This window comes from Dryobates pubescens, chromosome 13 (genome assembly GCF_014839835.1).
Source record: "Dryobates pubescens isolate bDryPub1 chromosome 13, bDryPub1.pri, whole genome shotgun sequence".
NCBI classification, from domain to species: Eukaryota; Metazoa; Chordata; class Aves; order Piciformes; family Picidae; genus Dryobates; species Dryobates pubescens.
In genome coordinates, this window is record NC_071624.1 from 2,528,967 (window position 1) to 2,546,967 (window position 18,001).

An 18,001-nucleotide genomic window follows, 5' to 3' on the forward strand; every position below is an offset into this window, starting at 1 on the left:
TATTATACCATAGAATGAGTTCTCCACACTTAAATGAAACATAGCCATAGAAGAAATTCCACATTACAATACTATTAAATGTCTAGCTACTGAATACTGCTAATGCTGTGGCTGTACCTCTTTTCAGTGTTCTCCTACTAATTAGATCAAAGAAATTGTATGTTTTCTATAAAAGGCCTATAATAAAATCAATGATATTACAAAGTCAAATAAAGTTACATTGTATTAAAGCAGAAAATAAAAACAGAAATAGGAAAATAGTCCAATAATTTAAAAAGACAAGACCCTTGGAATAAAAGCACATAGAGGTGTTTCCAAACAGGTCAAGAATCCAGGCCCTTCAAAGGAAGTAGCATAGGTGGTTGACATCCCTGTAAGGATTCCAAGAGAATTCAATGGGATGGAACATTCATCAAATCACAGAATGGCTTAAGATGGAAGGGACCTTAATGGTCATCTGGTTCCAAGACCCTTGACATGGGCAGAGACATCTCCCACTACACCAGGTTGTTCAAAGCCTCATCCACCCTGGTCTTAAACATTTCCAGGGATGAGGCATCCACAACCTCTCTGGACAACCTGTTCCAGTGTCTCACCACTTGCATAGTAAATAGCTTCTTTCTACTGTCCATAACTACTTCCTACCATCCATTTATAATAATAGAAAAATCCCACCAAAATGAAAAGGGCATCTTTTTCACTAGGAACCAATCTTCATTCCTAAGGAACTGTACTTGGAGATTTCATGGATACATTTAGTTTAGCAAGGATTTTGTCTTAGTACACGACACTATTCCATAAAGATTTAGAAGAACAAATTGCAGATGTGTGTGGATGTTGCCACTAAAAGAAAAAAAGCGTACTGAAATACATTACAGATAACTGTTTATCATTCAAAGCCTCATCCCAAACATACAGTTAGTTTTTTAATGCATTTAAAAAAGAATTTGGAAACAAGTACTTTTTTGTTTCCTTCAAAAGCTAGAAACTGAGTTAAGGGCACCTTATCCTGAGCATCCTTGTATGAAGTACAACGCCTCTGATTAGAGTTAGTTACCTCTCAGTTAGAGGCTGCCTACTTATCTTTGAATGAACATTGATTATGTCTCCATTAGCAATTAACTCCATACCAGAGGAACCGATCAGCAGGCAGAAGTGGTTCATGCTGAGGTTGCTGTATCCATACATGTTATTTGAGGCTTTCACCTCTCACTAAACTTAGCCAAGTCCCCTCTGCCCCCAGTACACATATGGTTGAGGAAGAAAAGTACAACCAAGAACCGTGAGGCACCATGAGTGACAAACTAATATTGATATTAAAATGAAGTTAAATACAGAAAAAAACCATTTTTGTGAATCCCTGTTTTGCAGAGCAGGAGTTTATGACAGATGACCTTTTTGGGGAAAATGGGTAGTAATAACCAATCTTCACTAATTCCTTTCCTTATAAAGGATGAAGATTCTTTAACAACTATAACCTAACAACGGCATCTTTTTAGGACCTTCAGAGCAACTCTCAAGCCTTAACATTTTCCCTTTCCTTCAAAAAATATTTTTAGTGAAAATGTGAATTTAAGAGAAAACTTGCTTGACATACAGAAACACTATTTTCTGCTTAAGGAACTCACAATATGACAGAATAACTGTCATGAAAAATAGACTTAATACAAGTAAAAACTTCTATATGACATACATCTATCATACAGCAATCTGAGGAAAAAAAGCTTTAAAAGCTCCATTAAATTTTCTGTCCAAGTCTTGACAGTTATAAAGCACTAACAGAGTAACAGAAGATTTGAGCAACTTTAAATATTTGTCACATAGTTTATCCATAGCCAGGGAGTGGAACAGGAAGAGAGAAAGTAGGAACTGTTACTACTGAACATTAACTGTGTATTATTAGTTTAGGCAATTATAACGATTTGTTTCTATGAAAGGAAACGGAAATGTAATTGTAAAATTCTTGTATTTTCATTTTAAAAGACATACACAGTGGAAGGCTGCTCTATTATGCTGTTTATAATCACTTCTGCTTCATGGCAAATGAGCAGACACATTCATTGTAAAAGACAACATTTCTCAAGGTCTGTGGACTAACGGCCGTGTCCTGAATGTTCAGATGCAGCCTCTAAACACATCCTTCAGATTACATTATCTCTGTGTGGCAAATGTTTCCCTTACAAATGCTAATAACTTCATAACACAATCCATAAGCTCAAATGCCACTGCTATTGTCTGTTCCTACCTGCATAGGGAACAGGTGCATCTTTATCCAAAGCAACAAGCGGAGGATCCAAAATTACAGTGTCATTGTTTTCGGTTATGATTCCGTGGTACGATGTCTCAATCCAGGGCTTGTGTTTGTTCACTAGAAAGAAACAGTATGCCTAATTAATTTCATTTCCATTTTACATCTATTTAACTCATTTTGCCTTTAAACAGACATTATTTAACATACATGCAGTATTAATGTTATTTCTCGAAAACCACTAACAAGAACCACAACGTACTTTATAACTATTCAAATATTAAATGAAAGTGATATGCCTATTGTACTGCAACTCACTGATGATAAAACCAACACTTACAGACATCTTTCCAATTAAGACACCAAAGTAAAAAGCCATCTTCCAACATATTTTTAATGTGTTCTCAACTGTCAGGCATCATTAGGATCAGATACTTTTGCTGTCAGATGCAAAACTCTGAATTTAGGGAATGGCTCCAGGAAAACAACTCTTGCCAAGACACAAAGGTATATAGAAGGGAAGGTGAGAAAACTGGACTTGCACTCAACTTAACATTTAATATTTTTCAGAAGATGTCTAAAATTACTTTAGTGCTCTGTACATTGCAGACAAAACCCAAACTGCTACATTTTAATCACTTTGATAAATCTACTTATACTAAGGCTGTGTGTGAGATTTGAAGTTTTTCTGAACAATCTGTCCTTCAAATACAGCAGTTGAACATTAGGAGATCTGGTCCTGAAGTACACAGAAAGATCACAGAAAAATACACTTGTAAAATAGAGGATACACCACACATCACTATATTGTCTTACACCTGAACTTTTTTTATTGGTCAGCATAAAGATGCTCTTTTCTCTTTTGTAGGAAGTTTAGCTTTGCTATGCTTATAAATATCATTTTGTTCCCACAGTCTCAATATGAATGTTATGTTCTGGGAACGTCTATCTAAGTAATACAATGATGCCAGCCTAAACAAATCACAGTATCTCCACGGTGGTTTTTTCCATATTTGCAAGAGCTAACCAGTGGGAAGATTAAACTGGGGATGTCAGGGAAAGGTGAAATGGAAAATAGGGAATTCGCATTTCTTCATCTTGTAACGACTGTGAAGCCATAGGAGAGATTAGCAAGTTGATGTAATAGGATGAGGGCCAAAAGTCTTGTCCATGTTGAAATATGAGAAGTGATGGATGCAATTTCAGAGCTGTGTATAGCATTTGGGATTCCAGACTGCAAGGCAGCTGAAGTGCTCTGTATCTGCTATTTCAGTAAGTGATTTGCCTGAACACCCAGACACATAAATATGCTTCTCTGGTACTCTGATATGACTCACAGGCTTTGATTGGCGTGCACTGCACAGAACAAAAGGTGATCTCTTGATTGAAGGCAGATACAATTTAACAACAATGAACTAGTAAATAGGAATCTGCATGAAAGAAGAACTCCTTATGCAACTAAACATTAAAGTATCAAACCCAGCTTTTCCTTCCTCTTCATCTGTAAATTGTCTGAATTCTCACAAAAAAAACCCCACACCAAAACCAAACAACCCAATACCAAACCACAAAACCCCCAAAAAGACTAAAAAACACACACAAAGAAAGAAGCTAGCAGTGAAAACTGAAAAAGGGTGGAAAGTAGAAGTACTAAATGAATGTTTGCATTTACAAGATTAAATCTTTCTCAGTGTTAAGAAAAAGAATATTGAGTGACTGTATCAACAGAGAACAGAATGCTGTTTCCTTATATACAGAAGAAATGGAGAAATTTCTGGAAAATTTCACATACAAAACATGCTTTGTCAAAGACAGATGGTAAAGAATGAATTTATTCATCCTTCTCATGCACATAGTTTTCCATATCATGTCATTGCCTGAATTACTGAAACACCAGTAGTTATATTCTGGGATTACTTTTAGATAGATAAATTTAAAGCAAAATGCTTTATGAGCTGATTTTGCATAAAATAATAATGTGAAATTCCTACCCCAGTTATGGCAACATGAGGTTTGCAGAAATTACATGATTTATGAGATGTGATTATGAGACATGAACTCTTTGGAGAGCATTTTAACTAAAGAATGCATAAAAATCAGTGCATCTTAGCAACATTAGATTACTCAGAGATCCTACAGCTAGGTTGGTATTGATTTAAGCAACAAAAACCTATTTTGCACAAAACAGACTGCACAAGATAGCCTTCTTCCATAAGCACATTTTCTGGCCCTCAAAAGAAAGTCTTTCAATAATAGCAATTCCCATCATCAAAATCTGTGTTTACATACAGAAAATGGAGAAAATTTGGGGTGGAGAATTCCTTTGTTAGTGGCTCATTCTTACTAGAAACTTATTTGGTCAAAAGCTTCAAGTAACTTGTCTAACAGATTCAATAATATTAAGAAATAATCTATTGGCTATTTCCAAAGTAAAATAACACATTCAGTATTTATGTTACGCTTAAAAGTTTATGTAGCTATAAATGTGCTCATTGTAGAAACTGAGGTTTTGAGTGGAGAAGGCATATAACTTCTAACATCAACCAAATCAATATTAAACAAGAACTTAAAAAAAAACTTTGAAAAGCTTTGGTCCACCCAAATCTGCCCTGTTTAGAAAGAAACAAAATCTAGTAATAAATTTTGTAACCCTCTACCTACGATATCAGTACATAACACTTTCTGAAAAGGACAGTTAGAATTTACACATACATATAAGAATAAATCTTTACACTTTGCTTTTTTTGTTTGGACTGAAAGTTGTTCAGAACATGGATTTATTTAGTACAGCATGAAGCTAGTAGTCCTCATTCCTTATAAACAATGTAGTGTCCTTTGAAGAGTTTTGTCAGATGAAAGTGTATATACAGGGATTCCAACACAATTGTTTCGTAGACTAGATATCAATATCTTATAAATAATCCAAATATGTACAGCAAGGCTGATCACCAGTAAACATTTTTGTCTGGACAGTTTGTTGCCATAGGAAACAAAAAGATAAATTAAATGATTATGCAAAAAAGCTAGAGTAATCCCCTAATAGCACCAAAGACAGACCTTACCGAAGAGTTGCAGATCTGCAGGGTACCCTGTTTAACTGAAGAACAAATCTGCATGTATAATGCCTCTCTGATTGCCTGAAATATGAAATCCAGGGAAATCCAATTGCTGGCATGTCTTCCTATGAACAGTTTCAATTATGACATCTCCTAAATTAACACTTTTACCATTACAGAACACCAGACCTTTGAACATTTGTTGAGCCCATTTGCAAAGTTATTAGTTCTTCAGGACCTTACTACTCAGGTTTTTCCTTTGTAGACAAAACGTAAGTTGAAGTTTTAAAAATGCCAATTCTGTCTCTGGAACCTAAGCAATACTCTACAGCTGAGAAAGGTATTTTGAAAAATTCAAAGTTAAAACCCATATTAGACTATGAGACTAAAATAAATAATTTTAAAAAGAAATTGTAACCTTTATAAAATTTTGTGCCTCATGAGTGCCATCACAAATGTAATCTATCTGAAATTCCATGACCATATAAACAAGACCATATATTTGAAAATCTTGAGAAATGAGCTAAATTCCAAAGCCATATATTTAAAAGTTTAATTAAGAAGAATGTTTTGAAGTTCATCTTTCCATTATTTGCTCAAAATTACAGATTTCCCTACAGCAGGGGCTGAAGAATATTCCAGTGGAGAGTGTCTGAGTATGCAAAGGATAGCTATTGCTTCAAATTATCCATCTTCTACTTGCCTATCTTGAGAGAGGCCAGTAATCTGCTTTATAATGGCCCCTGCTCTTTCCAAGTTAGCCATGCTGGTTTTGACATAGTGACTGCATTATCAAAAAGAGGTGCTTGATTCCCTGATGGAAACTAAGAGAAGGGAGAAGAAGTGCGTGAAGAGTGCAAGAAGTTGAGAGATAATGATAAACTCTAGATATGTTTGTGCAAGCAAAGGCTTGCAAATCTCGAAGGTTAAGGAAAAGACATGACCATTCACACTAAAATAGAATTGAGGAATATAAGAAAACTTTATGGCATGTATCCTTTGGATGTCTTACACCATTTTAGGGTTATGGTTAAACCACAAACAGACTCCACATGTCAGAATCACTGTTAAACTGCAATAAGTATATACATAGGATGGTACACATCTGCTATATACGAACCACAGAGTTTTACATTAGGACATTCTGTCTAAAATTCATGTATCAAAATCCAGAGAATAAACTATTTATTGTAAAAATAACTATCAATAGTGTGGGCAGAGGTGCACTACAGAGAAACACAGAATAAAGATGATTTGCAAGTATTTGCATATTTTGTGTTCAGATGTCTCTTGAATTGAAATGTACCTCTAAATAAATCCATTACCTGACTGTCCATCCTTACCCCAAACCTTGCCCCATAGTATGCCTTAAGATACTGGCATTTATTGCATGATCCTGTATATTAATAAAATATCGATTACATACCCTTGCCTACCATAAATACACAATGCACTATTGACTACCAAAAATGCACTGGATGGTAACTGATGACATTTTCTCAACCACAGCACAAAGCAGGAATGGATAAAATAATGCACAGGGAGAAGGATAAAAATGACAAGGGAGTGTCTTCTAGTCTGGTATCACTACAGCAGGGTTGTATCTATGATGATAATATTTGTTAGAGATTTGTCTATAGTCTCTTAAAGCGCAACAGCCAACTGGGACAACAGCCAACTGCTTATTAGTTTGAAGTCCTTGACCAAAGCTTCTACACACTTAAAAGCAAATAATAATCTGTCTCCCTGCCAAGAATCAATAGGAATGTGGGTGTTAGAGAAGTTCGAATAGTTAGGATGTGTTTCAGCTCCCCAAGACAGAAGAATGTACATAATTACAGGGCCCATATAATCAGCATGTCAAGCATAAAGACAACCTGCTTCTCTAACAATACTGCATTTTCAGCTATATTCTAGCTATACTTCAATTTTTTTTCTAGTTATTTCATTTTAAAAGCTTTGTTCAGACCTAGGAATGGCCTGAAATAAATATTTTTAAAGTTTTGAGACTGATTCTGATCATAAGCAGCTCCGACTTTATGGTACAATGTTTAATTTAATTGTCCTTCATGTTCCTCCTCATTAACAATGCAGTCTTTATTCTTTCCCATGGCAATCTTCTTTCTCTCAGTATATTTTCTACTGATTTACACCTAGAGTTATCACTCAGTCTACTTGGATAGTTTATTCATTTCCCAAAAATCTCACCTCTCTTCTGCATTTCAACCTGAAAACAGCCTCTTTTTTTTTTTTTCTTCCTGTTCTTCCCCCTTGACATCCTGAGTGTACCCTAATTTCAATATGATTTGAAATGCATCAGTCATAGAAATTAGGGTGCCAACAGCCTAGTTTTAAAATACGATGGATAAATTAGCAAATACTACCGCTTCACATCCACATTCATGTAGAGTACAGTTGGTGCTCAAATGGAAAATGTGTCAGAAATTGCCTGTATTAGGCTTGAGAATTACAAAGGACTGAGTTTCGTTCTGGCCAGAATTGGACCACAACATTGCACCAACAAAAAACATATTCCCGTGCCCACACAGCTTCAACCACAGTGCCAAGAGGCTTTTTAGGTCTCAGCCTCTTTAGGAACAACAGTAGTCTATCAAATTCCACAATGATTTAAGACAGCTTTCCAGAAGTACTCCAAGTAACCTCTCTTTATAATTGTCTGTTTCACTTTAGCCTGATCACATAAACATGCGTGAAAGGAGATATCTGAGTACACAAAAGAAACCCAAAGAGGACTTGAATGTATGGGTTACTTTTTTTACTCTCTCTGTTATTCAGCACAACTGAAGTCAGCATTCTGGGCTCTGCATAGCCTTTCAAATACAATTAAAAATGCTACTCAAAGGTTTCTTTTGATTTTCCTCCTTCAGAAATGATTGTTTACTATCCATGTTTCTGTCAAAGTGCTTTTAGACTTGTGGCTCAGTGTACAAGGGACATCACAGCAAAGAGAAACCTACGGCAAGACCAATTAGTTTTCTTGACTGTATAAAAACACATGATAAAAATCATTAAAAACCACAGAAAGTCTGTAACAGGGTCACAGATGGGAGACAACAAAGCCAGCAGGTTCCATTTCTATGCTGTAGGATGGAACGTTTCACACACTTCATGACAACCAAGCAACATCTGCTACAGTGATTCCTACATTGCTCTTCTTCACAACAATAGGCATTAAGATTAGCCATCCCATCCTTTTCTAGCACAGCCCACTGCTTGTCAGGTGGTACACATATTCTGGGAACAGGAGTCTCCTCAGCAGCGTGAGAGCCACATGCGGCCCATGAGTTATGGGCCAGCCACTAGGTCTGGTGATGGGACTAAAGCAAATAAAGCAAAATAAAATGATGATGGAAAACTGCTGGTTTGAATCTTGATGTAAAGCATCATATTGTGTTATTGGGCTATGATGACTACCAAGAGGACAAACAAAAGCAACATAATAAATGGTTAGAGAGCCAGGACACCAAGTCCTCAGGCATCATGATCCCTTTGTATTCATGTTGTTTAGAAGCTGACATCTGGGCTGTATTTCACCATCAAAACTAAAATATGTGCCTCAGAGAAAACATGATTTTGAGAAAGTGAAAGACTGGATGCAATCAATACTTTTTTTCCCCTCCCCAAAAGGTATTACACAATACTAGAATAGCAAATGGCTCAGAACATGTTGCTTGACGTGCATGCTTGCATTAGGTACTCTTTCTGTCTACACATTCATTCAGCATTCTTTTCTGATCTTAAAATCAGCCAAGCTTCAATTCATTACTTAGCAGTGTTCCTTGATAATTATGCAGATCATTTCTGAATTACTGCTACTTGCTGTAAAGAGTTTTCAGAGCTTTCAGAGTTTTCAGCGTAGAAAAACTTGTCAAATGGAAGACAGAACGATGGAAGAAAAAGGACATTGCATCTTCTTCACATCTGAGGGGGTTTTGGGTAACTGGTGAAGTCTCATATCTAAGTTCCAAATACTAATTTTCCCAGCTTCATCACTTTGTCCTTAATTATCCACTACTTCTATGAATTGGTAATAGTTAGGATTGATTTTGACCCATGACATATCAGCTTTTGTCCCACAGTGTTGCACATTTTATTGCAAATTTCATTTCATGCTTCTTATTGCAAAAGGTATGGAACACTGAATGATAATTATATATTTTACAGTTCATTCACTTCAAACTGATCATTTGATATTCATTATTCCAGTGACAGACATGTCCTGTCAGTTTTACTCCTCGTTATGCACATAATATCTGCATCTGAGCAAGCAACAGAATTTTGAAAGGAGACTTCAGCCAAGTTTCCATTTGAAGAAGGAAGAAAAAAAAAAGCTGCCAGCTTCTCTCATTACCTTAACTTTAGCAACTACTGTCAGAAGGAATGGTTGACTAAAACCACATTTCTGATATTTCTTACAACTTGGTTCAAAATCTAAGTTTGCGCATATGAACATACAACTATATGTATAATTCCTATGAAATCTGAAGTAAAGGTTAAAGCTCCTGGACATACTTCCAAGAAATAAGGTTTCACTTCAATTTTTCCTAATATTTCAGATCAGAGAGATTTCACAACACAAAATAATTACTTTTGGTATTCAAAAGGTTGCCCTGGTGATAACCAATGATTACTTGAAAAAGCAGTTAACATAAAAGAGGACTTTTTTCCTAGGCTTACCGGGCAACAACTTCACACATTTTCTATGTATCAATTTCAAGTAAGAACTCTCTGGATACTCTTCTTCTGATGTTCCTTTCTTCAGAAATAATTCCTAATAATCAGAATCTTTCATCCATTGATTGCATGCTAAATGATATATTCAAAGGACACACTGACCTCACAAAATGTGAATTCCTAATAGAGAAGTAATCTGATCACCTTGCTCCAAAATATGAGGTTGTAAAAAATATGACATGTTAAATATGAGATACACTAAACAAGCGAGTACAGTTGAAAAGCAAGCACACATGAAAAGCCACACCAGAAAAATATACCTCGATACAAACCAAGAAAGGAAGAAATTAAGCTTTGTGATAACCACAATAGAACCACATCAATGATTGAGCAAATATGCTGGGTAATAATAAAAGGGAAACAATTATGACAATCTGTTAACTCACCAGCTTTATGAGAGCCTTCTCTATCAGTTAATGCAAAACAGGTAGTCTATGGCAAAGCTAAACTGGTGAGCACTCATCGGATCACTCAGGCTTTCCTGACAGGAGTCAAGAACTCCATGGAATAAATAAGCTCAAATGCAGAAGAAACTGCCTGCAGCTACATAAATGCAGAAGGGATATAATATCACAAAAGGTAAGGCAACAAAATATTTTTCAGGGGTCAACAGTGTGTTTTTTTTAGTGCCTTATTTGATGATGCTTCTTGAAAGGACAAGAAAAGGGATGATGCAAAACACAGTTTTAAATTTTATTTATTTGCATTTTGCAAATAAATCAAAGTCCTAAAGACCTCACCCTACACATACAACCCACTGTGCAAAGGCAGAAGGGTCTAAATATATCATGTCTTCAGATGAATAATCCAACGTTTGCAAGTTTTGCGTAAACTAGAAACTTACACGTACCCATCATCCAGCATCTCTTGTGGACAAAAAAAAAAGGTCCAAATATACCTAACTCCAAGTTTTTGATGACTTTGAAACTTCATTCATTCAAAATCCATGCACAGTAACCTGACAATAACATTTACAAACAATGAAACTGTTATACATAAAAGTATAACAAGAAGCAGCAGAACTAATTGAATGTTTGTATCAAGCTTGAGAACCCAGGAAAGTGCCTTTAGCTACATAAATGCAGAAATGATACCACATCATCATGTAAATATGCATTTAACAAGGCTGATGCAGGGATTTGGCAATTGGCTCTGTTTATATCAGCACATCTTCAAGAGTGCTCATCAACCTTTACTGTTACAGCACAGATGAAAAACAAAACAAGCAGAAAGCAAAACAGATGAAAAGGAACAGAATCTGAGTAGTCCATGCTTCCTAAAACAAACAGAGTGAAACCCACAGTCTGTATTTTTCTCCTAGGGAATGAGGCTCTAAGTGAGGAAAAAGACTAACTTGGCTTTAAAATAAATAAATAATATTTTACAAAATTTCTATCAGTAATAGAATCTAAAAGCTCAATTAGCTTCATGTTTAAAGCAGCTGAAGTCACCCTGCCTGGCAAAGGTCAAAGGACTGCTATGGTTCAGCAAGAAGGTGCAAAGAGGGACCACTTATATTTGACTAGTCTCATTTATCAGCAGTGCGTAAACATAAAGGAGAAAAAACCCTGCTGTTAAAAGGGCAATGTAATATAGAGCATGGCTTGGCAAACCATCAAAACTATCTTCTTTTTCATAGCAAAATCTGGAGTGCCTTTACGTCAATATCAATCTACCAACAGTAGCAGTAGCTCAAGGTTCCCTGTCCCTTCTGGGTTTGATCCAAGCTTGGAAAATAAGGTTCTGGGATCTCATGTATGCGAGCTCTTGCAGGAGCTCTGCAGGAGCAAGGCTTGTTGCCTCTTGCAGATATACATCAGAGAAGATTATTCAAATGTATCAAATGTGTTCATACATTTTAACAAGATGCAGATGACAGAGGGAAATGATGACAAGCAAGCTGCCCTAACAAATGCTGCACATATTTTCAACAATCTTACCACTGATACTACACAGCACATTTGCATAACAAAGTAGTAAAAACACATGAGCCTTGTGTTTATATCCTGATGAGGAGGAATGAAGGGAAAAAAAAGTCACTGAATCTGGTAAGTATGGCCCTTGTTGATTAAACACTAACATAAAGAAGAGCCACATTAGCAGAAGAATCTGCTTTCTCCTACCTCATACAAGCAAGAATTCTTCCTTTCACCGCTCTGCTAAAAGTAAAAGTGAACAAAATAGAAAACACTAGGATGACTGTGCAGATGACATTCTCATTGAAGATTTGGTAAAAGCCCTAAGGTTTAAATAACTGATTTAAAGGTGACAACAAATCTATAGACACTACAAGATCAAAGGGATGCCATACTTGCAGTGCTAGATTATAACTGGAGGGTGGAAGTTCTTGTGCCCTGCCTTTTGCCCCAGTCTTTTGACGAGCAGGGACTTGGTATTTAGTTGCGAATGAGACCCTGAACTCTTTAAACTTTCAGCTTAGTGCATCAAGTTAAGCAAATCTCCCCACCTCAGCTGCTTTCTACATCCTTTCCCTTGACTATTGTTACTCTTTGGGGTTTATTAGCATTTTGCAGTCTAGGACTCTAGGGTAAGAGTCATGGTGGTTATGGGTTTTTCTCCACAGAACAAAGTTATTTTGGTTGGGTTGATTTGTTTGTTAAGCACTATTCACAGGAATGGAGCCTACCTACATACCTTAACTGGGTGGTTTGCAAGCAGAAGCACTTTTAGCAGTCTCTACTCTTTCAGTCACCATGATCCCAAACCCTTAAGGAGGTAGTTGAGCATGTAAAATATAAGTGCTAAGATCACGTGCGGTACACCTGCAGGGAAAGCACTGAAAGATGAAAGTTGACTTCTTTTCTAACATTGTGAGGTGAGGCTTCTATATAATTGTGCAGGTGCCATGGTGCACAGGTAATGCCTTTTTGGTGGAGAGATTCACAAGCAAAATCCAAGAACTAACAGCGACTGAGGGATAAGGCTGGTTATTTTTTTTGCACAGTGGCTCCACTGACTGAAGGACACTGTCAAAGAAATTAGCTTAAAGGAAGAAAATGAATGTCACATCAAATCAGTTATAAACATTGGATTTGACAAGGCAGGGGGTGGGGAAAACCACATACCAAAAAAAAAAGGTGGGGGGAAAAAAAAAAGACTTGTGATAATTACTCATGGCAATTTTTTTAAAATCAGTTATATTTGAGAGAGAAATGTTTGGACCAGGTTCATTACTATGTCTTTTTTACCAGAAGCAGGAAAATTTCCCAGACATTTGAAACCAATATGCTGCCAAAAGTTTCACTGGGATCGTGCTCCTGTAAACTGTAATATCAGCATCACTGCCCAAAGACAAGGAAAGCGCCAAACTAGTGCATGAAATCTTAAAACACCCCCACATTTCCCTTGCAATGATATCTATTAGGAAGCTGATTCCATTTGGAAGATGTAACAAACATCTGGCGAATGCTGCAGAGGTAGAAAGCTCCTGTGCAAGAAACAGTGTCTCAGATTCCACATCCCACTATACCAGAGCAATCTGAAATAGTATCAGAGACTTCAGTGAGATGGTTCTAGTTTCATGCCAAATACCAGCCTAAGTAATGCTTTCAGACAACTAGGAGGTAGGATTGAAAAAAACATCTTTGTTGGATTAATCTCAGTAAGACCCCAAGACCATGTTCTAAATTAATTTGAAAACTCCATTTGTGTTCCTCCAGCTTCTGTTACTACTTTTGGTTTTATTCTAAGGTCAATTTACACTGTTTGCAAGAAAAATCTTCATGAGGAGCAGTCCACAGGAACTTTTCCCCCAGGAGCCCAGCTTCTGCTGTATGCTTTCAAAGCAGATTGCTATCTTGTTCTACATACATTCTACAGACTGTGAAGGAACATTAGTTCATCTGCTTCCTCCTCAGAAGAGACACAAATCAGAAATCAGGTATCCTCATATGAATTATTTTGTTTTCCTTTTACAGGCCTTTCCTTTGGTAGATAGGCAAACATTGCACACATCTCTAGTAAGAATGCAAAAGGAAACAGAGTTACAATGACTTCTCAGGACTTGGCACGAAATATATTACAGTAATTCTTTCAGTCTTTGGACATGAAATCATTAGGTATGGGCTATTACTTACATTATCACTACATTACTAGACCATTATGAAAAATAAAAGTTCTAATCAGCATGCACATTTATGAAGTGCAGTGGTTTGAAACTACCCCCTAAGCATGAGGGCTAGCAAAATGAGCAACTGGGGGTTTTTTGTGAACTAAACAAGGTTAAAGTAAAAATCATTTTTACACCAGAGATTATGACTGATGGCACATGGCTGAGACAGCATTCAGATCCAAAGTACATCAAAAGCATTCACAATGTCATTCAGAGCAGAACGTTTTGCTAGCAGAGTCCAGCACACAGCAAAATGTTAGTACCACAATGAATCTCACAGGACTGATTATATGGTGCACAGCCACAATGAGCTTTGTTATTCATGAGCATTTATGCAAAACAATTACACGGCGAGTAAAAAAATACAGTAAAATTCAGGGATTTGAGGTGGAGTTTTGTTACTTGTATATTTTTTTTCTCTTGCCTGGTTAACTTTTTGACAGTAAAGACAGCAAATTTTTTCCCTACACACATGTCAGTGTCTGTATTCCTTTATCCTTTTCCCTTTCTGACACTGATTGTCATATACTTTTTTGCTTTTATAATTTTTACATCAATATTTTCATTTTTTTATATATATAATTTTTGGCTTGGTTTTATAAAATAGTCATAATACAGCAATACAAATTTCTCCTCTGCAAGGGGTAGTGCACATTCAGGTTCCAGCATATTCAGGGCTGCACCAAAATCTGAAAATGGATAGGCAGTAGTCATGAGCATATTTTTACACTTTTAAAATGTTTCTTACCAATCTTCATCTGGAACAGACTATATGCAGACAGAACAGACCTTTTATGAATTAATATGTGTCTAAATGATGATTATTAAGAGTATACTGCAGCTTTCTAATACATGACACAATTCACAACAATCATAAGAAATTACTTGAGCTGTAATTGAATTAATGAACGCTGCATATCCATCCCAATGCAAAGTCAAACCTCTGCCATCAGATTGACTTTGCAATGAAATCTCAGGCAATAATGGTGTAACTTAAGCCTCATTAGAGAAGCAGTAACCACAAGGAAAGACAGAATTCTCCAAACAACCTCCCAGCTTCCACAGTTGCAGCAGCTGACAGTCCTATTACGGACTCTAAACCTGCAGAACAAGGAGATACACTAAGCAAGCTCAACAGAAACAAGCATACAACTGACCAGACCAAACACTTCTACCTGATGTGGTTTTAACAGCAGAATAATGTTTGTCAGTCCAGCCCTGAAACAAGAATGTCACCTCAGATTTCAGCTATTTCTGTACTTTCAAAAGAGCACAATGTGGACAACCAAAAGAAACTTGTAAGGAAAGCAAACCTCAGATGCCTCACAGCCCTCAGCTATCACAACTCACAGAGGTAACCACCTGCCTGGGTTTGGATTTGTTTTTAAAGCTCTTTTGTCTCATAGAGGTATTGTGGTAGGTTGAGAGAGGGCCTAGCTCTCCCTCCCCCACAGAGTAAGAAACCACAGCTAAACTCAGTCAGAGAAGCAAAGCTGTATTTACAAGCATATATATAATGCAGGTTATATATAACACAGTATATACAGTATTTTACAATATATATACAGAAATATACAGCAAAGAAAAATAACACAACACAATTCCCTCCTCAAGTGGAGGGTTTCCCTCCCTGTAACCCCCTCTCTCCCCCCCTACCTCCCTTTTTTCCCAAAAAGGGGTTAGAGAGAGAGAGAGAAAAAGGGAGTTATTAAGGAAAAGAGATGTTATTAGGCTTCAAAAGCACATGCAGGCATTAATTACATCTGTCCAATGCAATATGAAAAACTGATTGTTTATATTTAAGTGGCATGATACAAGTATTTTGAATGAAAAGTAATTCAAGCTTCAACATCAGAAATTCCACTTACAAAACTTCAAGGAACCAGCACCATTCCTTCCGACATCTTTGCTTTCCTTGTGTGCCCCACTTGCAAGTCTCATGTTTAACCTCTAAAGAAATACATCCCAAAACGGCAATTTATTGCATAACAAGAAACAACCAAAAAACCAAACCAACAAACAAAAAAATCCAGCAACAAAACAAAACAACTTGAAATGCATCCATCACAATTCATTACTATTTCCTTTGTAACCCGAATTGTAGCATACACATTCCCAGGAAGATACACTAGGCATGCTGCTAGGAATTGCAGAGCCATAAATTGTCACCTTAATGGGCACAAACCAGAGATGCCATGATGCAGTTCCTTCTGGTAAATATCACTTCTTGTCCTCATCACTTTCAGCCGAGCACTGAACACTGCCAAGGAGCAACTCTCCTTCTCTCTCTCTCTCCAAATTCAGACTTCTCTTTCTCCAAAGATAATTTGCAGGTCCATCCATTCTAATCTCCAAAGCAGCTGAATATTGGGGGATCTTAGTAACAATAAATATTGTTGGGTTTATTGACACCTCTGTGAGGCGCAGCCAGAGATGCCCTGAGCCAGACACAGCCGGTCCCAGCCAGTTCTGCAGCAGTGCCCCCACTACAGGGCACAGCCAAGCCCCTCAGAGGAGGCAGGACCCTGTAGAAGCCTGTTTGAGAAGGAGCCAAGGGTCACCTGGCATCAAGAGATGGGCAACGGTGTGAGAACCAGCCCTGTGGGCAGCAGGACGGGAACAGGAGAAGGTGTTTGCCAGCACCTAAAAGAGACTCCCCAGTGGTCCCTTGGGAGATCAGGCTGGAGCAGGTATTGCCCTGCAGGCCATGAAGAATTCCACACCAGACCAGATGTTCATGGCATATGCCATGGAGCACTCCACAGATCTGATCAGATCAATGCTCCCTGAAGGAATGACAGGATGAAGCAGGTTTGTGCTGAAGGACTGAAGCCTGGGGAAGAGCCCACACTGGTGAAGGGGAAAGGCATGAAGAAGAAAGAACAGAAGAGAGAAAATGTGGGAGACTAATTGTTACAGAGTGATCATGGGTCCTCATTTCAGCCTAACCCCAGCACCAGCTATGCAGCTGAGGATATGGGACAAGAAAGAGGACTCAGAAATGAAGAAGTTGAACCTGGGAAAAGGGTGGGAGGTGGAAGGCAGGATTAGTTTTGTCTTTGTTCCTTACTCTTCAAGTCTATTTTAATTGTTCAGAAATTAAATTATTATTTTTTTCCAAAGTCTGTTTTGCCAGCAAAATTAATTAGTAAGTGATCTCCCTGTCTTTCACACAATCACAGATAACATTCAGTTGGAAGAGACCTCAAAGATCATCCAGTGCAATCCTCAACCAAGCACTGAAGGGTCAACACTAAACCACATCCTTAAGTGCCAGGTCCACATGCCTGCTTCAACACCCCCAGAAATGGTGACTCCACCACTGCCCTGTGCAGATCATTCCACTGTTTGATAACCCTCTCTGTGAAGAAGTATTTCCTAACATCCAGCCTGAACCACCCCTGGCACAGCTTATAATCATTTCCTCCAGTCCTGTCACTTGACACGAAGAAGAGGCTGACCCCCCTCCTCACCCTAATCTCTGTTCAGGTAGATGTAGAGATCGATGAGGTCCCCCCTCAGCCTCCTCTTCTCCAGACTGAACAACCCCAGCTCCCTCAGACACTCCACATAGGCCATGTGCTCCAGGCCCTTCATGAGCCTCATGCCCTTCTCTGGACATGCTCCAGCACCTCAGTGTTCTTTATCTCAACCCATGACCTTTTTTTCTTAGGTTTTTTCCTCTGTCCTGCTGAGGACAGGGAATGAGAGAGCAGCTGGATGGGTATCTGGCAGCCAGCAAAGGTCAATCCACCACATGAACACACAGCAGAAACACAGCAAACCTGCAGTCTGCTATTTGATTGTCCT

General features: G+C 37.7%; 1 protein-coding gene across 1 annotated transcript in view; it reads right to left on the reverse strand.

Annotated features, from left to right (window-relative positions):
- Positions 1 to 18,001, reverse strand: part of CLSTN2 (calsyntenin 2) — a 395,403-nt gene that overhangs the window by 235,298 nt on the left and 142,104 nt on the right. The window contains exon 2 of the mRNA XM_054166362.1: positions 2,246 to 2,368. The gene's annotated coding sequence lies outside the window, so the exon portion shown is untranslated. The remainder of the gene's footprint in view (positions 1 to 2,245; positions 2,369 to 18,001) is intronic.